The 24,515-nt window shown below is 45.2% G+C and overlaps 1 long non-coding RNA gene across 1 annotated transcript; it reads left to right on the top strand.

The window, feature by feature from the left end:
• Positions 1 to 1,958: 1,958 nt before the first annotated feature.
• On the top strand, positions 1,959 to 24,441 carry LOC134463247 (uncharacterized). Its single transcript, XR_010037693.1, has 3 exons — positions 1,959 to 2,180; positions 3,001 to 3,056; positions 24,052 to 24,441. It is a non-coding gene; the product is annotated as an uncharacterized LOC134463247 (long non-coding RNA).
• Positions 24,442 to 24,515: the final 74 nt, after the last annotated feature.

Below are 24,515 nucleotides of genomic sequence, written 5' to 3'. Positions count from 1 at the left end.
TCATCAGCAGAAGGGCAGGCTTGGCTTCTTTGCTGTACGTTACGGTACACACGCTGTGGAAAGAGGCTTATAATTTGGCCTCATATTCCAAATGGCAAATCTGCGGTTAATGCTAAATCCCCAAGCTGATGGCAATTACCATGCTAATCAAATGCTTTCCCCCATCTCCGCCTTTTTACGGGGCCCCTGTAATCTGACTTCCACAGTTACTGTACTGTTGCGTTTTGCTCTTTGCAGAAGTGAGTTAAAATTCAGCACATTTACATTCGCTCATCGACACTACAGCTATGGCTAGGAATGACAGTGAAAACGGTTTGCCTGTACTCATGCAGAGAGATGCATTATAAGCAGCAGAAATAGTTGAATCGACACAACATTTCTCACTATCTTCAAAATTCTTAATTATCTTATATATATATATTAATATATTAATATTTATATAGGCCTATTAATATAAATATTGTGGACCTTTAATATGTTTTACTATAGGACTATGGCTAGAACTTTTTCAATGCGTTATCCCCTTAGAGACAAGGGGGACACACATTAAGTCAGTCTATACATGAATTAATTACATAGGCACTAATTAGGGTTTAAATTAGCTAATAGTCAATCTGTCTTGGCAGTAAAATCAGAATTACTCAGTTGCCTTACATTACGATTTCTTCCCGGGACCATTTTATGATTCCTTGCCCAAATACACATAACATATCATTTCATTTTATTACATGTAATGTTAGATATTACTTATATCTCATTTGAAGTGAAGAGTAATGTAAGAGTTGAGTTTTATCTAATAAACTAATAGAGTATGTTTTTAATGTAATAATAAACCCTTCCCGCTACAGGTACCTCTCGTGATTATGTTGATATTGGGTGAAGCAAGCTACCTCTCTGCTGTCCTCAACACAAGGCAGTGCCAGAGCGGCAGAGAGCGCATTGGGACACGCTTAGTATTCAGTATCTTGTCTGGCTCTGATAAATGTCATTGAAGAACTATTGTACTCCGTTTGTAAACAATATGTCAGAAGTTATGCAGAGAACTTGCTTGCAAATCGATGCCCAAAATTATGTCACCACATCAACCTTTAGCACCATTTTGGATTAGAAGCTCAGACATTGCGAAGCATGTAACCTTGATACTAATGAGCATGTGTTGACAGGCTAACAAGAAAACTGGCATTCAGACTCACACTCCTCTCTCTGTAAATTACCTACTCACTGTATTTTGTGCACAAATATTAACATTTTATTTTATTTTTGAGACACACGATGCACGATGCACGATATCTTTTCATTTACCGCACAGCTTTGTATATTACTCATGTTTACCTCTGCCAAGGAGGTCGTGTTTGTTTGTCTGTTTGTTTGTCCGTTTGTCAGCAGGATAGCTCAAAAACATATGAACGGATTTGCATGAAACTTTGCGGAGTTGTTGGAAATGACCCAAGGAAAACGGGATTAAACTCTGGTGGTGGTCTGGATCACAAACCGGAACCAGGATTTAAAAAAAGATTCTTCACCATTGCTAGCTTAGAAATCTAGATGCCCCTATTGACCGCAAATTGAATTGTGGACAGGGCAAATTTTGACATTCCATATTCTAACTCCACAAAAAGAAGGCAGAATGCTGTCAAATGCTCTATGAAACAGCTTCCTTGGCTTAGTTTATTTAGTTTATTTGAAGAGAAGAGCCGGGCAAAACCTTTGATTACTCTGTGATGTTGTACTGTAGTTACATTTGAGATCATATCCTTCCAAGTTTACAGATATCACACGTTGTTGCCTATATTTAGAGGTTGTATGCATTCTGCTCATCACTTATTTTGTCCTTTATTTTTTGGGATCAACTTGTTATTGTTTTCCATGCTTTATCCTCTTCTAATATCACTAGCAGAAGTTCTGTTCTGTTAGCACCACCACCCATAGCAACTGTTGCTATGTCAGTCAGGGCCATGGTTCTCAACACTGAAATTGAATATAAATTCCGGGGTTTTATAAGTCGTATTTTATTGGTATTTAGCTGTTCTTAGCATCTTTTGTTTCATGTTTCTTTTATGTGAAATGATGTCTTTGAATAGTGGACACACATTAGACAGTAGCCAGAAATGACAGTTGTATGCATTTGAAAGCCACATACACGACATAACTTGTAGTTTTGGGCATCTTCATGACCAAAGGTAAGGTGCTTCTTATGACACGCATCATATTAACACTTGTGTACAATAATACACTACGTGTAGGCTATCTTTAAGCGTGAAAATGAATTGGAGTGACAGCTGGTAGAATGGTCCATTGTGGAAAGCTTACTGTTATTGTTGCCAGCTGTCATGGCTATCTCAGAAAAAAACTAAGGCCATTTTACTTCCTGACATTTACCTGCCAGCAAAGTCATCCACATTGTTTGAATCCACACCCTGCACTTTTAATCGTGGGCTTTGGAAATGGAAAGAATCTCACTCCCAAGCCTCCAAATGTGTTGGATATCTGCTATTGGATTTACAAATTCTATTAATATCCTATGGAGAGGTTATTTCGCCTTGACTGACTTAGCATAGCATTTCATTGATTGGTCATTTGATGGTTTTAGGGTCTGGTTCCAGAAAGGTCAATTAAGTTGTTGTTTGCTTGTGTGATGATCAAGATATGAATAAAAGAACACAAGACAATACATGTACATGAGGTTGCCTTATGTTAAAATGATAATACCGGGGTTAAATTCAACCACATATATGAAAAAAAAAATCGTCTGTCTGCAGCAGAAAAGTGTTATGATGCTCTGAACCGCATAGCAACACCAATTTAATATATTTGCTTTTACACCATGTGTACAGCAGACCTTAATGGGAGGCCTTTAGAGATGGCCACACAGGCTAACTTTAGACAGTGTATAGTACATGCTGTGTTAATTAACAGCCAGAGAGTTGTTTAAAAAAATAGTTGTGTTGTGATGTGCTGAACCAGCATTCATTTTTACATTTTGCTTTCACATCATGTCAGGGATTAATGGGAGGCACCACACTGAGGAGTGGGAGGAGACAAGGAAACGAACTGAAGTCAGTGAACAGTACATCTTGCTGTTACTTCAAACATTTCTACAGTTGAATTTAACACTTGTCTTGTTGGTAAACCATAGTCACAAACCATGTTAAAAAAACCCATGAAAACTATGAATAGCCTAACCATGATCCATGGTTAGTCAGGAACCACGATTTTCATGGTTATAAAAAAAAGAGCCATAGTAATACTATGGTTTGTTCAGAGTACTTAGAGTAACCATGACATACCACGGTAAAATGGTACCATGGTTACTACAGTAAAAAAAACATTTTTATAAGGACGGCACATCCAGCTGCCTGCAACAGTTGGTGTAGGTGTATGCTCCAGGAGAAGGAGACAGCTGTCCAGGGTGGATGGATGGCCCTTGTGTTTCTTTTTGCTCAATTTCTGTGTTCTGCAGTGATTTTATTTCTTTTGCCGTAATCTCAACCAAGCTTTGAATATTTCTTACTTTTTTTGCTTTACATAGTTTGCTGTCGCCTTCGGTTTGATTAGACCTTGGCTTATTTGTTATTTCACCATTCACAAACCAAATTGCTACTGTTAGTACCATATCAGAATTTTGAGACAGACAGACAGACACATGCACGCGCACGCACATGCGCACGTGCACGTGCACACACACGCACATGCACACGCGCACACGCACACGCACACGCACACGCACACGCTCGCGCACATGCACATGTGCACACACGCACGCACGCACGCACGCACGCACGCACGCACGCACGCACACACACACACACACACACACACACACACACACACACACACACACACACACACACACACACACACACAGACACACACACACACACACACAGTGAGTCATTAAGGAAGACAAATCAATGGATATATTTGGTTCCACTTTGCCATCAAGACTCTGGCAGGAGTTGAAAAGGAGCCAAGAAAAGAGGAGGATGGCTTATTTGAAATGCATGGCTGATGGATTTGATCAAATGGAACAGATCTAATGACCAGCATGCCTCTATGGCCACAGAGGCCCTTTTCTGTTGACCATTTATTGGACTTTTACATTAATTAGCTACACTTTGACAAAATAATTAACTGCATTTTAAAATATATAATAAAATAATAATCACAGAAATATATTTAATAGCATGTAGCATTACTTGTACTGTACTGTACTATATGTTTACGGTTAGGTTTAGGTACATACAGTCTAACTGCATGATTTTACATGTTGATACACTAAAAAGCGAAATAAATTCGAAATAAATTGTTGACGTCTTCTTTCCGCGGTGGGCAGAGTGATTGGCACTTTCCGTAGCCCTGTGTATGATCCCCCCTTTCCTCTCTGAACTAAACTGTGGGCTGATGGAGGGGAAAAAAGAGGAGTCTTTTGGCTGTGTCATCTCTATTCATGGCCAATCGGGATATAATTTATTCATGACAGGCGCAGTCCGGGCTTCACAAATCAATGTGCTACGTTTTCCTCATCACGCCTGATGCAAAATGGAAAGGGACTTTCAATCTTATTTGGCCAAGGCTCTGCCTGCAACACAGGGCCTAGAGGGACAGGTCCATGATGATTAGTAATAATAATAATTTTAAAAAATGATTTCATAAAACAAGCATCTGCAATAATTTTCCATAGTCCACACATCTTGTTTAAATATAATTTGCATGACTCATACATGCAAGGACGAATTCTGATACCTGCCTAACAGAAGGTTAAAGCAATGTGCGCTAATTCTTTTGTTGTCTTTCACTGCACACTGCTTTTGTAGCACGCTAATTGTTTGTGCCCTCTAGTCCAACACACTCGTTACTCCTTGCATGGTGTTGATTGCTGCATTCGGATGGACAGGACGAAACGTGCGATATTATCGAGGTTTTAAGGTGCCCGCCTTTAATTCGTGCCACAGACCACCTTAGCTCAATTCATATCGCGAAAGCGTTTGCCAGCGAAATTAAATTAGCTACTAAACCCCCACATCCCTCCTCTCCCCCGCCCCTCTACCCCATCCACCCTCTGAGAAATGTGGTAAGGTCTTACGTCCCAATCGCCTTAACTGCTGTAGTTGTAATGTGTCTGACCTTGACCCTGAGACAACCGCTGTAACAAGACAAAGGGCTTGGAGGTGTGTGCTAGCACAAGTGGGTTATTACCATGCGGTACACAGACACCAATATGTACACACCGGCAAGCGAGGGCAAGGGGCAGATCTAGCCATTTTGGGGCCCTAGGTGAAATATAAATATAAACATGGGGCCCTCAAAAGTCATTATATAGACAGAACATTCTGTGTTTATGTGCTGTTTTAGTGTTTTGGTCTCATATCTTCGATTACTTTACACAAGTGACAATTTTTTCTTTTTTTCTGTTTACCATGACTGGTGTGACAGTTAGGGCTCCTATGGAGGACAGATTTGGTCCGGGCCCTAGGTAATTGCCTAGGTTTGCCTAATGGAAAGTCCGCCTCTGAGCGAGGGAGTCTAATGGATGCGACAGATCTATCATAGCTACGGCACGACAGGAAAAGGGGTGTCACTAACACCATCAACTAGAGAAATTGGCTTTACTCTGTGCAGCTGGAGACTGCGTGCCGGCATTTCTCTTCTTCATACCTCACTTTTATAAATCCAGAATCAAATATGTGCTCTGCTCTTTTGTGTTGTTTGCATTTATTTGCTTTCCTGCCGTGACATCCTGTCAGTGGAACAATTGTGTTTTTTCTACCCTCCACCCTCTTCTCTGTTTTTCTGTGTTGATGCGCTCTCAAGTCTTTTTCTTCTTCTCCGTCTTTGAACCGAGAGCTTCTGTGTTCTTCACCCCTCATTTCTATCCTCTGATCCGGCTTCTCAGTTCAACTTCATTCTGTCAAACTTTACCAATTAGAGCTCAATGCTTCTCAAGCCAGGATATGTACTGTAGCCCTGCCTTATCTTGAAGAAGAAGAAAAAAAAAAAAAAAAGCGAAAAAAAAACCCTGGAAAGAGTTATCTGGCTCCTGCTGTTGGTTGCCATGGTACTGTAGCTTGCGAGTGGACTGCAGGAGAGCTGACCCCTGTCTCGGCCCGCACTCTGAGGCCCTTTCAGGCTCTGATAGCTCCACTCCTCCACGCCAGGCCTCTCCTCTCCTCCAGGTTGTAACCATATAACCAATAAGGACAGATTGACATTCACAGCTTAGTGACTATGGAGGCTAACTAGGAGAGAGAGAGAGAGGGGGAGAGAGAGGGAGAGAGAGAGAGAGAGAGAAAAATAGAAAGTCAGTCATTATCACAGAGCCTGAAATATAAGCAAAGATGTTGGAGATGGTCAAATGCATTGGGAAGGATGGCTGACTAAGAGCGTTTTCATTGGGTGAGGGAACGATTTTACACATGTGGAATATGCACTTTGACTGCAGCTGATTTGTCGATAAGAAAATAGAGGTATTTTCTGTCATTGCTGCACCACAAACACACAGGCACATGTACACACATGCACACGCACACACGCACACGCACTCACATACATTTACACACACACACACACACACACAGACAGAGAGATAGACAGTGAGAGAGAGGTGAATAGAAATGGAGACAAAGAGAGCCCCTTTCCAACTGAAAAGAAGCACCCACTCTAGCTTCATGTCTGGAATGCTAAAAGGAAGTATAAAAGTCACTTCTGAACAAACAACAAAGTCCTGTGCATGTGTGGCATGATAAATAATACATCCGCATCTCTTGGTACTTAAAAGAGCATATACTTCCATGTACGTACAGTATTGCACAGGGCCCCAAAGTGCCTGGCATCAGTTGCGTGGTACTGCACGCATAAATGAAATGCATCTGTTGTCATGTTGAGTTGTTTATCCCTTTGTCACTGGAATAAAGCTGCCAGGCACTATGGGGGGAGAGAAAACTCACACATACGTATTCTTGTTACCAAGGTCACCAGTGTCTGTATCGCAAGGCAGGATCCTATTGCTCATTGAGTGACGGAAAAAAAATGATTTTACTGAATTTTAAAGAGACGTCCCCACACAGATTCACCTAGACCTAATGTACTGTTTTGGAAAGTTGAGAACGCATCCTGCCATTCGACTATCACGCTGATACTTTTACTCAACTAAAAATAGAACTAGACGCCTCATCTCATCTCTCTGTATTAATTATTCTTTCGAGCCAATTGGATGGTGCTACCTATTCACCGGGTGTTTATGTAATCATGCGGGTCGTTGCCATAATTATTGTATAAGGGTCATCTCTGAGCCTATACCCCCCCCCCCACACACACACACACACTCCTTCTGTGATACCACTTTTCCCACATAGACTATTACTTATAATTCCATCTCTCCTCTGCCAACGTGTCCCTCCATCGTCTCACTGACATCACTAAGTGCTCAACAATGAACCTAATGAAGCAGACAAAGTGGAATATTTGCCTGGTAATTAAGAAAAATGGGAGGAGAAGAGGGAGGAGGAGAGAGAGAAGTGAAAAACAGTTTTTGTGCCATATAATTGTCTCCAGCTTGCCATCCTCGGCTCTGAATGTTCTGCCTTTCACTCCCCACACCCCCTTTTTTCTTTTCTCTCCTACTAATTTTTAAGACGTTTAATTACAGCTCTTGCTGTTTTGCATTAAGACTGCAGGACTGAGGAGCGCGGAGATGGTGTGTGGCAACTCCCGTGACCAGTCAGATGATACTAATGACTAGAAGTGATGATGATGGTGTTTACGTATGCTCCGAGCATATCATTTTTTTCACGCACGACAAAATTTGCACTTGAAGTCTGACTTGGAGCACTTGGAGTGTCGACGTTAACCCTCAGAGTGTTGGTGTTACTCTGTAAGTGCTGGGTGACTGACATTCACTGTGTGGTAAGAGTGGATCTCTGTATAGTGTCTCTTTTCCTATATATTAAGACTATAGTATCAATGCTCTCTCTGCTCCTCCTGCTGCTTGTCATTAAGGCCAGGCCTGGTGGCCTTAGTCAGCTGTGAACAGCAATGTATTAGATTGACATGGTGGGGAGAGCTGCCGCATCGCTGCCTACCGTCTGTATACTGTATGCAATGCACCCTGCTGGAACTTGGCTAGAAAGATTTTGATAAGGAAAATAAAGAATGGTTGTTTTTTTCCGGAATTATTTTATTTAAGACAGTAGAGACAAACTGAAGTGAGAAGATGAAAAACAAAAACTTTAAACTAATTAGATTTGATTAGATTCAACTTTGTCACTGCACACATGTGAAATAACAGGTAATTAACAAATGAAGCAAAAATGAGATGAATGAAATAAATAAACAAAAAACTGAAAAGTATTTGAGTGACATACTGCACTTAACTTTACTAAACCTGTAGAAGTGTGGGTTTTGCCAGAATATATAGTTACAACATTGTATAAATAGTTTATTTTTCACACAAAGAAGAAAGTCCTCATGGTAACCATTTCATTCTCTTCCCTGGTTCACGTTTGCCTTTAGCCTTCATTGTTAAAGGAAATAAAGAGAATGCCGCACACTCTGTTTCATGTGACGTTTTGGCCATCTGACCTTCTTCAAACTTACGAAACACCAGCCTCCAAAGTGTCTTTATATATAGACTCATTGGATGTTGGTGTTTTGTAAGTTTGCACATTTGGTACGTTTTAACATTTCTATGCACAAGAAGCCAGCACCTAAAAAAAACCCTTTATTCGGGTGACCACGCATTTGTGATTTCTTTTTTGTCACCGTATGGCTGTTTTGGTCCTTGGTGAGAATGCCTATAATTTTGAAAAAGAAAAACAATCACACACAGCTCATGATTATAATGGCTCATAATAGCCAGATGCTGTTGCAATAAATGCGTGTCCATAGCAGGGCGTCGTCCTGTACAAATGGGCTCCTGAGCGTCCAGGTATTGTGCAGAGGGGAAAAAAAAAAAAAACCCCAGAAACAGCCCATAGCATGCTGCATGTAGTGTGCTGGGGGGAATGAATTGAAATCTCATGGCCAAGTTGCCTTTGGGAGCCCCTGGTGTGCCGGCGTGATGTAGTGCTGTGCCTCTCAGCGGTGATGCTGTTTATGTTGATAATAGTAGTAATACAACAGTAATGACAGGCCGCTGGAATTGCGGGTTCAGTCCTGGCCTCGGCCAAGTCCCCATTGCGCGCTGATTACTGTGCTATTGTCCCAGCAGGTCGGATGGCTCTCAGTGAGTCCTCGTGATTCAGAGCAGTGGAGTGTAAACGTGGTGGCATGTTATTTCCTTCGCCCCATTGTTAGGACCCCTTCGTGTGCGGAAGGCAACTGTGGTGGTGTGGTGATTTTTCTTTTTTCTTTTTTCTTTTTCTTTGGTTGAAATTGGGGGTTTGGTTATTGTGGCTGAGCCGAATTGGGTGGAAACCCTATTCATTCGTTTACTCAAATGCGTGGTCCCGTGTAACCTCCGACTTGCTCTACACAAAAGCCAACAGGAACCGAACCTCGGTTCTTCTTTGACAAGTGTAGTCGACAGTGCTGGGTTTTGGTGAGGTTGTACAGTACAGTAGTATCATGGGCTTGCAGTGTCTTGCATCACCTCTCCAGAAGACTCCAGTAAGAATAGTGGAGCAAGTACTGTACGGCGAGTATCGCATCCAGAGGCAACCTCTTGACCAGTGTAACCTCCCGCTGCTGGAGCCTTGACCCCCACTAGCTCCCGCCAGCTGCACCATGCTGCTAAGCAGCACCTGAGAGTTTCACTGATCCACCCGCCCGTCTGTCTTCCCCTCTGCCCGCCCGCCCGCCCGCCTGCCAGCCCTTTCAGGATGATCACAGAAAGAAGTGGATATCACAGATTCAGACAGTAAAATTCCTGTCACCGCCTGCCGTTTTTCTAGCCAATTCTCTGAAGTAGCTGATGGGCCTTTTCCTGCGATATCAGACCAACCTTCGAAGACTGAGCATTTCAATGCATTCAAAGCAGGTGAAGTTGATACATAGTTCTACTTTGGATGGCATTGGTTCGTAGTATATAGGTTTTTTATTTGCTTCGAAACGGTACTTGTCTGACGTCTCAATGAAAAAGGCATATTGGCCCTGCCGTGGCCAACCGGTAGGGCACTCGCCTGCCATGCGGCTGACCCGGGTTCGATTCCCGGCCCGGGTCTTTTGCCGACCCCTCTCCGTCTCTCTCCCAATTCGCTTCCTTTCCACCTCTCACACTGTCCTATCAAATAAAGTCGAAAAACACAAAAAAAATCTTTAAAAAAAAAGAGAAAAAGGCAAATTTTTAGGTAGATGGGCTGATCAGTGAAACCAGCTGTGTTGAGAATAGAGGAAGGAGGAAAACATGCTACGGCCTCATTCTCATTCCAGTTTGTTCCTCTCTGATCACACGGTTACAGTGTTTTGTAGAAGATGAAAAAAAAGAATCCGTTCATTTGGAATAGTAATACAGGCTAATGAGCAAACGTGAAAGGGGACTCCATTCAGAGAACAGCAAAGTCCTTGACGATCACTCAAGTGTTTGATACTTGCATCTGAAAAAAAGTCTTATCCCTGAACTTTAAGCGAGATACTGTTTTTTTTTTCTTTCTTTTTTTCCCCGAGCCTTTTGATGTGGATGAAACACTATTCCAATAGGCTGGATAGAGCTTCAGCAGATATTCCGTTTTATATTGTAAGTCTTCATGTTCCTGCTCACACCTAATGGTTGTGAAGGTGTGAGATTCTTGATTAGGTAAGCCAGTTGCATCAACCAGAACAGAAAGCAGACAGGGACATGACCATGGCCCTCAAGATGCCTTCTTGTTATTTTTAATTCTGTCACTCTTCTCTCTCTCTGTCACTCTTCTCTCTCTCTCTCTCTCTCTCTCTCTCTCTCTCTCTCTCTCTCTCTCTCTCTCTCTCTCTCTCTCTCTCTCTCTCTCTCTCTCTCTCTGTCTGTGTCACTTTCTCTCTGTCTCTCATTTCTTCCTCCCTCTCCTCCATCACTCTCACTCGCTATTGTTATTTTTTGTCAAACCCAGCAGTTTTAGCCCAGGGGCCAAATGCTTGAATGAATTTATTAGCCCGTATTGTAATGAGAAGTAGTGTAATGGGACTGTCAATCAAATCAGTGCAGTGTGTGTGTGTGTGTGTGTGTGTGTGTGTGTGTGTGTGTGTGTGTGTGTGTGTGTGTGTGTGTGTGTGTGTGAGAGAGAGAGAGAGAGAGCGTGAGAGAGAGAGAGAGAGAGAGAGAGAGAGAGAGAGAGAGAGAGAGAGAGAGAGAGAGAGTATGTATGTGTGTGTGTCTGTGAGAGAGAGAGTGTTTTGTGTGTGTGTGTGTGTGTGTGTGTGTGTGTGTGTGTGTGTGTGTGTGTGTGTGTGTGTGTGTGTGTGTGTGTGTGTGTGTGTGTGTGTGTGTGTGTGTGTGTGTGTGTGTGCTCGCGCTTGCATGGGCCATTACCCTGCATCTCAGTTGAAGTCAGGGGGACTTGTTGTTTAGAAAGCCTCTTATTTATAGATTACCAGGCTTATATTTACTGTGTCACACGCCCTCCTCTTTGCTTCCTGGAGCTTTTTTAACACTTATCCCCAAGTTGCCAAATGAAACGCGTCTGACTGTGGCCTGCCTGGGATTCTGTATGCATGCATGCACGGTGCCCAGTGTTCAACAAAATAGTTCAGGGACTGGTGATGGTATGCTGTTTTCTTCATCACTCTGATAGATTGTGGAATGATAAACTACTCAAGGATCTCTGCCTGACCCCGAATCGCCCACTCTGCCGCTCCAATGGGATGCAGAAGCCTGGGAAAAAAAAGCGAAAGAAAAAAAAAGCCTTGTGTTACTTGAGCGAACGCTAGTGCGTTTAGCGTTGTGTGTAACACTTTTCCGCAACGTGTGTTTGCGTGTATAGGCTACTGTCAGGGGATGTTAAGCAAAAAAGCCCGGAGGCTGAAATTCCACCCGACGGACGCGGGTGTTATTTTTTCAGCGCTGCGCGTCTGCCGGGGAGGCAATCAGTTCTCCGGCGCCTCCCTGCACTCCTCACCGCTGAGCTCCGAGGCTCGGTGCAGACGTGGGGGCAGTGTTAACGACTTTCTCCCAGAGTTCACTGTTTGGTCGGACCTATTTATCTGCACCGTGAACAGCATCCGTGGGATGTTTCTCTTGGGGGGCGGAGGAGAGAGTAGTTGTGGTGATAGTGATACAGTTGGTGGTGGTGGAGTTGGTGATGGTGGTGGTTTGTGTATGGGCTTTCTTTGGTTGTTTGCAATCTCTCGGTCCCTGGAGCCTTGTTAGAATTGGGTTGTGGCTGTCAAAATATTTATAGGGCTTGAAAATGTTGGTTATACGGCGCACAACATGTGTGGAGCGGAGGCCTCTCATGGGGGTAATGCTGCCAAAGAGGTTGCTTAGCCTGCTTGCATGCATGCAGAGACATCACCCGTTAACTATTGATTTGTGGTATAGAGCTCCTCAATGATGAGAGAAGGAGTACATTGAAATTAATGTAATCTAGATATCTATTATAGAGTGGATGTGTGTTTTTTTGGTTTATGTTGGAGGATGGGGTGGTATTGGGTGTGTGTATGTGTGTGTGTGTTTGGGCAGGGATGGTATGGACTTGATAGGACGGGGGCAGTGGGTTAGGACATCCAGTGTTTCCGAGCATGCACATTACATTTAAATGTTTTGTCTGTTTCGTTTGTTGGTGTTGTCCTCTTATGTGTTGTATGGTGCTGCAACCTCTCTGTCTCCGAGAGAAATTTCTCCTTTGTGGAGACCAATAAAAAAATCTAACCTAAAATTGTTGTCACACGACTCTGCTCTCAGTATACTGATACGGTCTACGTGCAATTTAATATCTGGTGTCAGTTGTGTGGGCATAGGCCTGCATTGAATTAAACAACATTACCAACACCACCAACTGTATCTTGGGTAAGGTATTACGGATTCCGGCAAAGAAAATGAAATACCACAGTATTTTTGCCATGTATTTATTGCAGATACACCCGTCTGATGCATCTGAGCATACGCTGTTTTTATGATGGTCATATTTTAACATATTGTTTCTTGCACCTGCGTTATGCGCTGGGTAATACAATAATGGACTCACCTTGCTCGATTTGCTGTTATTGTGAGCTAGACACATAGTGAAATTTGATATAGTGGTTTCCCATAGTTTTTTCCCCCTACCTCCATCCATGAACTCACTTCTGGCCCCTTTAATGTCGGGCTCCATAAATTGCATTCGCTAAATCGCATCTTCATTCCACTGGGGTCGAATATGTTTGGTGTTTTCGCTGCAATTCCTCATCTCCGGGGCCAGAGCACGAGTGCCGGCACAATACATTTCCTGTCCCGATTGTATTATTCTTTTCACTCAGCCTCCCTCATTCCCCCCCCCCGTCTCTCTCTCTCTCTCTCTCTCCATCTCTCTCTCTCTCTCCATCTCTCTCTCTCTCTCCTTCCACCACCCTCTTCCCTTCTTACTTCCCTCAATCTTCTCTCCATTCTTTACCGGGAGTCGCAGACAACACTGTGCCAAATGCGAGCTGTGTGGAGTGAGTGAGCCACTGTAGGGGAATCACGTCCATTTGGGAAGCTGCCCCGGTGACCGCTTCTCCTCCCTAATGGGAATCTTATGGCTGAGCGCACAGCACAGCACAGCATAGTACAGCGCGGCAGTGCACTGCGCGACACGAAGCGGAGGCCGGGGATGTATGGGGGCCGGCGATGAACGAAAGCTGTGTTCCAGCTGTGTGGCTGACATGTAGAAAATGAACTGCGGTGTGCGAGGTGGGGCAGGAGTAAAGGGGAATGAGCAGGTGGGAGTAGTGGAGGTGGAGGAGTGCGAGGTACGGTGCGTGTGGTGGGATGGGGATGGGGACGGGGATTGCAAGATGAGGTGCATGTAGTGGGATGGGGATGGGGATGGGGATTGCGCTGCAATGTGTGTGCTGGGGGTGGGGATGGGGGTTGTGGGTATTACAGGGCGGGGTGTGGTGTGGAGTGGGATGGGGGTGGTAAGGAGGGGATTGCGGGCGAGGTTTTTGTAGTTGAGTGGGGATGGGGGGTGAGAAAGGGGCTGGCAGTGGGTGGATGGTGAGAGATACATGGAGTGGGGGATGATGGGAATTGAGAGCAAGCGGGGCTGGAGAGGACAGGAGAGGAGACGGGAAGGAGAGGAGAGAAAAGGAGAGGAGAGGAGAGGGGAGGAGAGGAGAGGAGACGGGAAGGAGAGGAGAGAAAAGGAGAGGAGAGGAGAGGGGAGGAGAGGAGAGGAGACGGGAAGGGGAGGGGAGGGGAGGGGAGGAGAAGAGAGGAGAGGAGAGGAGATGGGAAGGGGAGGGGAGGGAAGGGGAGAGAAGGGGAGGAGAGGAGAGGAGACGGGGAGGGAAGGGGAGAGGAGAGGAGAAGGGGAGGGGAGTCGAGGAGGGGAGGGGAGAAGAGAGGAAACGGGATGGGAAAGGGAGGGGAGGGAAGGGGAGGGGAGGGGATGTGTGAAACAAAACACACAGCCTCAATGGGATTGATGATGAAGTGGTCAAATCAGAGCCAAGGTGCTTGTTTTCCCTCAGTCAGACAGACACTGGGTGTTTTTTGTTTCTGTGTTTGTTCTATCTCTGTGTGTGTGCATGCATGCGGGTGCGGATGCGGTGTGTGTGTGTGTGTGTGTGTGTGTGTGTGTGTGTGTGTGTGTGCGCATGTGGATGCGGTGTGTGTGTGCGCGCACGCGTGTGTATGCGTGTGTGTGCGCGCGCGTGTGTGTATGCGTGAGTGCGCATGTGTTTGTGTGTGCGTGTATGCGCGTGTGTGTGTATGTGTATTTTGCTTGTGTGCATTTGTTCTTGTGTTGGAATTTTGGGATGCTCATACCTGCCCACCAATTGTGTGTGATAAAAATGGTTTGTGGTCAGTATTGATCGTGTTCTATGCATTCTTATAATGATAGTGCATATTCGTAACACGTTTCACAAAAGAAGTCGCAGAAAGCAAAAGTGCTAGATTAACAAGGCAGACGTTCCATACATTTATAGTTGTTTGTAAAGTTGTTGCCAAAACACTGCTTCAAGCAGTTTTCGCTAATTGCATAGTTTGTAATTTGGCCTGGGTATAGTTTTTTTTTCTCTCTCTCTCTCCCTGCATGTGTGCAGGTCAATACTTGGAACTCAAACACCTACCAGGACGCTGCCAGGTTATGCTCAGAAAAGCCCAATTAGGGAGGCTGTTGTTTCCCCCTGTGTTCTTTCATCTAGGAATCTGAATGGACTTATTCTGCACCGGGGGAGCGCGGCCATGGCTCAGCACGCTGTAAATAATAGCGATAAAGGAGGAGTAAGAGGAGGAGGAGGAGGAGGAGGAGGAAGAGGGGGAGGAGGGAGAGGGAGAGGGAGAGGAGGGGCGGGAGTTAAGTTGAGAGGAGGAGAGGGGAGGAGAAAGGAAGAGGAGGAGAGTAGAGGAGGAGGAAGGGGAGGAGAAAGGGGAAGAGCAGGAGGAGTATAGTAGAGGAAGAGGAGAAGGGGGCTAGCGCTGAGGCGTAATGTATGGGCTGACTGCAGTTTCGGAAACGAGTGGGGCCTTTTTGGCTGGTTATGGCGGTGCTTTGACATGTGGTGCGAGTGTGGCGGGCGGACTGATGGCTCCTAATTAAAGGCTCGTTAAAGGGGCTCTTCTCTCTTTTCGCCGAGATGGCGGGCCATCGCCACTCCACTCCAGTCCAGGCAGATCACACTTCAGGAAATGCACAAGCGTCTCTCTCTCTCTCTCTCTCTCTCTCTCTCTCTCTCTCTCTCTCTCTCTCTCTCTCTCTCTCTCTGTGTTTGGCAGGCAGTGATGGGATGAGTAGTGTTTTAGAATCCACATTGCCATCACTTTGTTTATTTAATCAATTTCTGCCTTACCTTTGTTGCTATTTTTTGAGGCACCAATGCTTTGAAATGCTTTGGCACTAGTTGGGGACAGATACAGTGTTTTTGCTTGCATGCCTCCCCCGCCTGCCTGCTTTGCTTTGCTTTCCTGCTTTGCTGTGTGCCACTCGGACCCCCCATGTTCCCTCCAGTGGATCCAGACAGCTGTCAGCTGGCCCGCCGCGTCCCCTGCCTGTCAGTGTGCCTTTGCCAGTGGGGTTGCTGAGCCTGGCCTGGGCTGGCTTGGCCCGGGCTGCCCCGGCCTCCACTGTCCTGTCCTGCCTCCCTGCCGGGTCCGCATGATCACGCATGATCACGCGTACACATGCACGCACGCATGCACTCACGCACGCATGTACGCACGCACGCATGCATGATCACGCGTAAACACGCACGCACACACGAATGCACTCACGCACGCATGCACGCACGCATGCACACGTGCACAAAGACAAGCACACACATGCACACAAATACAAACGTGCACAAAAACACTCACGCACGCACACACACACACACACACACGCACGCACACACACACACACACACACACACACACACACACACACACACACACACACACACACACACACACACACACACACACACACACACACACACACACACACACACACACACACACACAAATATACACACGTGGCTCTGGCCTGCCTGCCTGCCTGCGTGATCATTGGCTAAAGCCAGGGGTGGGCCAGCCACCCGTGAGATGAATGATTGAGTAATTGTGCAGCTGGCAGAGAGAGAGTGCGTGGTGGTGGTGGTGGTGGTGGTGGTGGTAGGGTGGTGGGCAGTGTGGTGTGAGACAGTGAGCTGTAGTCACAAGGACCCAGTGGGGGAAAGGGGCTAGAGGTGGCTGGCCCTGGGGAAGGCAGTGGCAGTGGTGGTGGTGGTGGAGGTAGGGATGGGGTAGGGATGGGCGGTTGAAAATAGAAAAATACAGAGAGAGAGAGAGAGAGAGATAGAGAGAGAGAGAGAGACCTTTGAAAAGCCTTTTATTAACACCATTCAGCCATCATACATTAGCACAGTACAACCACTGCCCAAAAGCAGACCAACACCCCCCCTACATGTTCACAATCAGCTCTCCGTCCCCCCCAACCACACACAACACACCCCCCACACACCAAACATTTGAACATTTCTCCAAATCATTGACCAACTGATAATACATTTATTCCACCTTGATGTGACTTTTAGCCATTCCCAAGAACCCCTCTAAAGGGTCTACATACGAGAGAGAGAGAGAGAGAGAGAGAGAGAGAGAGAGAGAGAGAGAGAGAGAGAGAGAGAGAGAGAGAGAGAGAGAGAGAGAGAGAGAATGCCAGAAGAGAGAAGAAGAAGAAGAAGAAAAAACAAGGAAAGAGAATGAAAGAAATTTGGCATGGAATAATATTTAGAAAGATACTGTAAAGTCAAAGAGGATTTGAGAGAGAAGGCAAGTGAAAAGAGAGGAACAACAAGGAAGGGGAAGAACGTTGGCATGGAAGAGGTATGAAGATAGAGCAAGGGAGCGAGACTAAGTGAAAGGATGAGCATGAATACGAAAAAAGAAATGGAAAGAAATGAAAGGGGAAAAAATGGATCCTTGAAAGAACTGACATAGAAAGTGAATGACAGGCAGAGAATGGAGACATAGGGAAACTACAGTGCATGATAACTTGAAAGGATTGTAGATTGTAGAAAGAAAGAAAATAGAAAGGCAGACAGAACAGTGAACAGGAAGAATGAGGAGTGCTCATGAGGGTTGGCTCAGAGGGCAGGTGCTGGGCATTCTCCAAACCTTTTCCAAACTGATGAAGAGAATAAAAGAGAGGGAGAGAGAGAGAAAGAGAGAGAGAGGAGAGTACACTGAGAGACTGAAAAGGAGATAAGGCAGAGAGACAGTAGAGAAAGGGGAAGGGGAAAGGGGGTGGCAGCGATCCGCAATTAGCTTAATTAGACGACTGGCTTTAGCGAGGCTGTGACGATATATGTCACCTCTCATTACATCTCGTGAGCAAACACGGAGCTTAATTTGAGACAGCAGCGAGCGTGCTGTACGAAAGGCGGCCTCTGTTACTGAATGCCTCCCCATCCAGTACACCAGCTAGCTAGCACACGCCAATGCCGACTCCCCAGCCCTGCTTCCGTTCGCTAGTGGAGTTGCTCTCTCCGCTCCGCCTGCCAAAAGGAAAAGGGCCTTTTGGACAGGGAGTAGGTTTCACTGGGCTCTTGTTCCAGGCAATAATAGCCCGTCTCAAGAGTGCCGAATGAGTGGCCAAATGGAAGATTAGCACACATTTCCACATTTTTTTTTTCTTTTCGCTAATCCAGGTGTGCGAATGTTTGCTCGGGGAGTTCTGCTCAATTTGTGTGTTTGTTTTTTTTCCCCTCCGTTTTTTTGTGTTTCTTTTCTCTTTTTTCTCTTTGATTAATGTGTTTCATTTGCACAAACATCACAAAGCCAGACTTGGTTGGTGCATGAAAGCTGTGCTTGTTCATTGCTGTGCTTGTGCTGGCTTGAATCAACTGTGCATATGTATATAGCTGCATTTTTCAATATTGGTGGAATGTGTGTGTGTGTGTGGGGCTGCATTTATGATCAAGTTGCTGTTTGAAAAGTTTGCGTATTAAACTTTGAATACTTTATTTTGAAACGTCAATGTTGCAACCACAACAAAACATTTAAAGGCATTCAGAGATGATTTGATGTGATTGTAGTCCAGTTTTATTTTATTCCCGCCACTCCAAACAGTTTCCATTATTCTCACATGTGTCATCCTGGAATTTCCTTTGTAGTCTTTGCCTCTTGTCAGGGCACATCCTAAAAAAGAACACTCTTCTGTCAATCTGGAGCTGTGGATGACCATTGGAAGATCAGAGACTCACCCCAGCGCTGTCACTATATCAAAGTGTGTTTTTGTGTTTGTGGACTCAGAAGGCTTGTGGCCTCCCACCCTCCCACCCAGTTTGACACAGGCTCACGCAGCCAAGCAACTGTGACAAATTGGGATTTTAGATGGCAAAATAGGCCCTTTTTAATAGGCGTAGGATGGGGATTTGACTCTGGTAGCTGGGCTCACTCGAACAAGCCGACTGTCTCAACTCCTCGTGGGTCCTGCTTTGATGATGGCTTTCATCCATCAGATATGAGATGGGGTGTGGATGTGGGAGTGGGGGAAAGGGGTGGGGGGTTGCGGATCATGGATCATGCTGTGCTGGTGTTCAGCAAATGCATAATCGGGAGGAAGCATCAAAACAAAACAAAAAAATGGAATGAAAGCGACAGAACTTTGTGTTACAGTAACTCGGGGCTATTAGTTTGAAAACGTCGACTGCTAAAGATTACAATTGAGTCTGCGGTGCTGGGGAGGGGGAGACATAGCAGAGGTCTGGTGACATCATAGCGGTAGCATGGGCGTGTTTTTGTGTGTGCTGGGTGTGATGGTGTGTATCCTACTGTGTGTGTGTGTGTGTGTGTGTGTGTGTGTGTGTGTGTGTGTGTGTGTGTGTGTGTGTGTGTGTGTGTGTGTGTGTGTGTGAGTGTGTGTGTGAGTGAGTGGAACGGAGTGTGTGTGTGTGTGTGCGTGCATGTGTGTGTGTGCGTGCATGTGTGTGTTTGTGTGTGTTTGTGTGTGTGTGTGTCTGTGTCTGTGTGTGTGTCTGTGTGTGTGTGTGTGTGTGTGTGTGTCTGTGTGTGTGGGTGGGTGTGTGGCTTTTGAGTGATTCTGATCACAGTCGCCCGCTGCGCCACTGGCTTGTATTATGCATTGAAAAAGAGATCAGGGCATACAGGAGTCCAGAGGAAAAGGAGAGATCGGGAGAGGGAGGGGTGGGAGAGAGAGTGATAGAGAGAGAGAGAGAAAGAGAGAGAGAGAGAGAGAGAGAGAGAGAGAGAGAGAGAGAGAGAGTGAGAGACCGAAAGAGAGAGAGAGAGTGAGAGAGTGGGCTATCACATCAGTGTGTGAGAAAGGGAAAGATAGAGGAAGAATAGACAGAGAGAGGGACATGAAGAGTGAATGAGTGGGAGAGAGAGAGTGTGTGGAGGAGAGTTAGAGTGAATGCGAAGGAGAGATAGAGAGAGTGAGGAAGAATAAGAGTGACTGAGAGCCTGTCCTTCCTCTCGTTGGCCTGCAGCCCATCTCTCCATGGTGATCAGTCTTCGGCTGTTCTGTGGGTGCCAGCTGTCAGCCCTCCCAACCACCGCTCCTCTGACGACCCCACTCCAACCTCCAACACCTGCACACCAAATCCAGCACCCCCCGCCCCAACCCTCCGCAATCCACCATCACCACCAACCTCCCCCCACCACCACCCTGCACCACTCGGCCCATGTGGCCAGCCCACGCTCCGGCCACAGATGAGACAAGACGAGACGAGGAGAAGCGAAGCGGCCGTGTTTTATAATCAATCCACGACCTAATAGGTCACGAATGAGCGCCTGCAGCTTGCCAATAGCGTTTTTGGGTGGGAAACGGGGAGGCCTTATGACTGTATCTGGCTGGCCGACACCACGCGACACAAGCCCGCTGTCACCGCACCCCAACTGTGGCCGCTAATGTTAATTGACACGGTGCTAATTAGCCTAGCCCCGTTGACACCGAGCCACCACAACCGATTGCATGCTACAGTACAAGCCTGTTTCCTCTAGCCAACTTTTTTTGTGTCACTGTGTGTGTGTGTGTGTGTGTGTGTATGTGTGTGTGTGTGTGTGTGTGTGTGTGTGTGTGTGTGTGTGTGTGTGTGTGTCTGTGTCTGTGTCTGTGTCTGTGTGTCTTTGTGTGTGTCTGTGTGTTTCTCTGTATTAATTAGAGTTAAAAGAGTACCTAATAAGACATGTAGACTGGGAACAAAAGACTGTGACTGTGTGTGTGTGTGTGTGTGTGTGTGTGTGTGTGTGTGCGCGTGTGAGTGTGCGTGTGCGTGTGCGTGTGCGTGTGTGTGTGTGTGTGTGTGTGTTAATGACAGAAGAGAAAAATAAATTAGGAGAGACTGATGGAGGGAGAGGAATGGGAAGAGAAATTTGAAAGAGAAAACGTTTCATTTGCGCATAAACAAATTTGTGATAAGAAGTACTTCACATGCAGAAAGTTGACCCCCCCATTCAAAAAGTAGAATGTCTTTGACATAAAGGGTCTTTAATTAATTTATTACACATGGCAGTCTATTTTGAAAAGATCTGTTGAGGAAGGCCAAGATAGATTGAGTTTTAAAAAAATGCATTAAAATTTAAAAATGCATCAATCTTTCTCCCGTTAAGTAGTTTTCTTTTTAATCGCAAGGGAAATAATAGCATGTGTTGACTTTGAGGTTTTCTCTCCTAAGTGTGAGGACGCCACTCTAACTGGAAACACAAATATATATATTTTCCTTTTAACAAATTTGCAATGCTATTAAAATGTTTGTCTTAAAAACATTTCTATTCTTATGTAGCCTCTCTTATGTGAGCCACCAACATCTAAGCGATTCTTCCTCCTCTCAGTTTCTCATTACCTTGTTGACAGTGTTCGCTATTTAATTTTGCATGATCATGTCTTACATACACATTTCAGTTTCAGAGACCTTTTTTCCTTGGGTATTTTCCAGCCTGTGGCTGTCTCTGCGGGCTTAATGACATATGAAAAGAGATCTTTTTGGATTGTGGTCTGAATCACTGCTTCTGCTTTTCCCCTTTAAATGTCATACATGCCGTTGCCATTTATCGTCAAAGCCTGCTTTAGCCTCAGAAGTCCAAGAAATCGTCATTATTACTGAGGCTGGATGGGAAAATAGGGCAGCTGTGAGAGAGCAGACGTCTTACTGCTCTGTATTTTTTTGCTCATATTTTATTACATTTTAGAAAAACTTTTTTTTCCCCATTTGGCCATTAAGCATTTTCAGTTAAAATAGAATAAAGCATGACGCTCATTCTAAATGCCATCAGAGTGTAATAAAAGAAAATACCATCTTAAAAACCCAAGAAAAGTGCAAATACACATCAAAACACACATCAGGGTTGTGCTGTTTCTGTACCCAGTGGATGGATGCCGAATGTGTGGAGAAGGATAGTGCCTTGAGTAGAGATGCACCGGATCCTGATTTTTAGGATCCTGCCGGATACCGGATCCACTGCTTAAGATCCTGCCGGATCCGGAACCGGATACCGGATCCTACAAAAGGGTTGAAACATATAGTCTACTTGCACACGTGGGCCCTTTTTACTACGTTGGCGCAAACTATTTTTAAGACTCATTGGCTTACTGCCACACTGCCTGCAACGGCCGCTTCCAAAGTGCTTTCACTCCATGCAGTGATTGGAGTTGTGAAAGACTGACTGAAAAGCCTAGGCTTCGTAAAAAGTAGAGATGCCCCAGATCCTGATTTTTAGGTTACTGCCGGATACCGGATCCACTGCTTAAGATCCTGCTGGATCCGGATAGTCTGAAAAACCCTATTATCCTGCCGGATCCGGAACCGGAATCCTGTACATCTCTAGCCTTGAGCCTTGAGCCATGTTTGACAGGTGTTTAGCCGTTTCATTGTATAGCTCGTCAGTACTGTATATAATAATAACACTTAACTCATCAACTGGGTGAAGGTTGTACTGTCCATAAGAACATCTCTAAATAAAGCTAGAAACCTCTTAGTCCACATTCCTTTAACACAGTATATGACATAGACAGATATGCCCCATAGTATTTTGTCTAGATCAAGGTATATTCGTTGACCTACTAAATGCTTTTAGCAGACTGTAAGTGGTGCTTCTTTTGGTCAGTACCATTCACCAAACTCTCCCACGCAGCATACAGCACACCCCAGTTATGGTAACAGCATTTTAAGCATGTACTTTGCACAGAAGTGGCCCAACTGTAGTGGTCCAACATATTAAATGTCCAAAAGTGGAAGAGTGTTTCGGTTCGCTTTTTGCAAGCCCCAAGGTTGTGACATCTAACAGCTCTAAATGCTGGTCTCTGTGTGTATGTACGTGTGTGCAGGCATGTGGGTTTTGTTGTATGTGTATGTGAATGTGTCTATGTGTCTACGTATGTGTATGTGTGGTTTCTTGTACAGTATGTTTGTGTGTGTGTGTGTGTGTGTGTGTGTGTGTGTGTGTGTGTGTGTGTGTGTGTGTGTGTGTGTGTGTGTGTGTGTGTGTGTGTGTGTGTGTGTGCATGTGTGTGTGTGTGTGTAATTGTGTGTGTTTTCTCGTATGTGTAAGGCTTTCCCAAAGACCATTAATCACCCCTCTCGCCCAGCATACTTTCTCGCCCCCGCGTGCCAGACCCCGGCTCTCCCTCCAGCCTCCCTTTCCTCCTCGCCTGGTGTTGGTTTGAAGCATTAGGGCCCTGTTGCTGCAAGGCATCGAATTAATTGATTAATACTTTTATCCAATTAGCGCATCCACGTGTAATTAATCAGTGGGCCCAGCTCAGGCGCTCACGCTGCTGCGCCACATGAGCTCACGCTGGGCCTGTGATGTATCGCCGACCCCCCCCTCCCCTTTCCCCACTCCCCATCCCTCCGCCACCCCCTCCTCTTCCAGCCTCCAGCGCACCTGACTGGGTTACCTGTGGAGGCCATCGCTCCCGGGCAGGCAGCATTAGTGGGAGACTTGATGAGAGTGTTGGAGGGAAATGGAGAGAATTTATGGCTAGTGAGGCTTTGGTTACACTCGTCTCCTCTGGTCATTAGGAACAATGTAAATAGAAGAATATTTTGAGGTTTGAATATGTTGATTTCCACAAAAGCTAATATTGAATAGGCTTAGTAGGCCAACAACACACTCCCCTACACACATTGGGTTGGGGGGGGGGGGTCAACAATCTCTCCCTGGCATACAAACTACTGTATGTGATATGCTGTTTGTTGTTCCACATTGTTATAACTAACACAGGCTGGACATGTAAAGGCAATCTAGTTAAAAGACTGCCGATATTGGCACTCAACAAACCAACAGACACACCAAAAGAAACCCTCTTAATCAATTGGAGTTATTGATGGCTCGATTTCAGTCATATTTCTTATTTTTCTTGTTTTACCTTTATATGGCCAGGGCCTGTGAGTTTTTTGGTATATGTTCACAGGCAGCCTTTAGAACATGACCAAGCACTTCACATATACTTTAAAAGCTGACTTTCAATAGAAACTCTATCTCCAATGTCTTTTCTCTATTTTTTTCTCTTGTAGGTCACAAATCCTGGTCCCACTGAAGACTCATGGACGCCATTCATCGATGGAGACACTTAACACAATCTGCAGAAGGACAGGGACAGCTGGGTGAAGACTTGTCTGTGATTTCAAACTGCCAGAAAGTCACCAGCAGAAGAATTGGCACCAGCTGCGGCGAGTCCTTCAAGCCTTTTTTTTTCATCCACGTCCCAGCCATTCCATTATTCTAACTGAGAACAAAAACAACTATTTGAATAAGAGAGATCTCCACATCAAAGCAACAGTGACAATCTATAATTCTCTGTTGATGCGTGCACATGGATATACAGAGGGTTCTTCTAATAAAGAATATTTATTTATCCTGAAAGTACTCGGGAAGATTATCTGAAATGGATATTAGGGACATTTATTTCAGCTGGTGGAAATTAAACAATCATTTCTGACATTTTATGGTATTTACTGCTTCAGATTGGCACAGATTT

Source organism: Engraulis encrasicolus, chromosome 14, assembly GCF_034702125.1.
Source record: "Engraulis encrasicolus isolate BLACKSEA-1 chromosome 14, IST_EnEncr_1.0, whole genome shotgun sequence".
Lineage (NCBI taxonomy): Eukaryota > Metazoa > Chordata > Actinopteri > Clupeiformes > Engraulidae > Engraulis > Engraulis encrasicolus.
The sequence above is the reverse complement of the archived record's forward strand: the minus strand, read 5'-3'. Positions and strand labels throughout refer to the sequence as shown.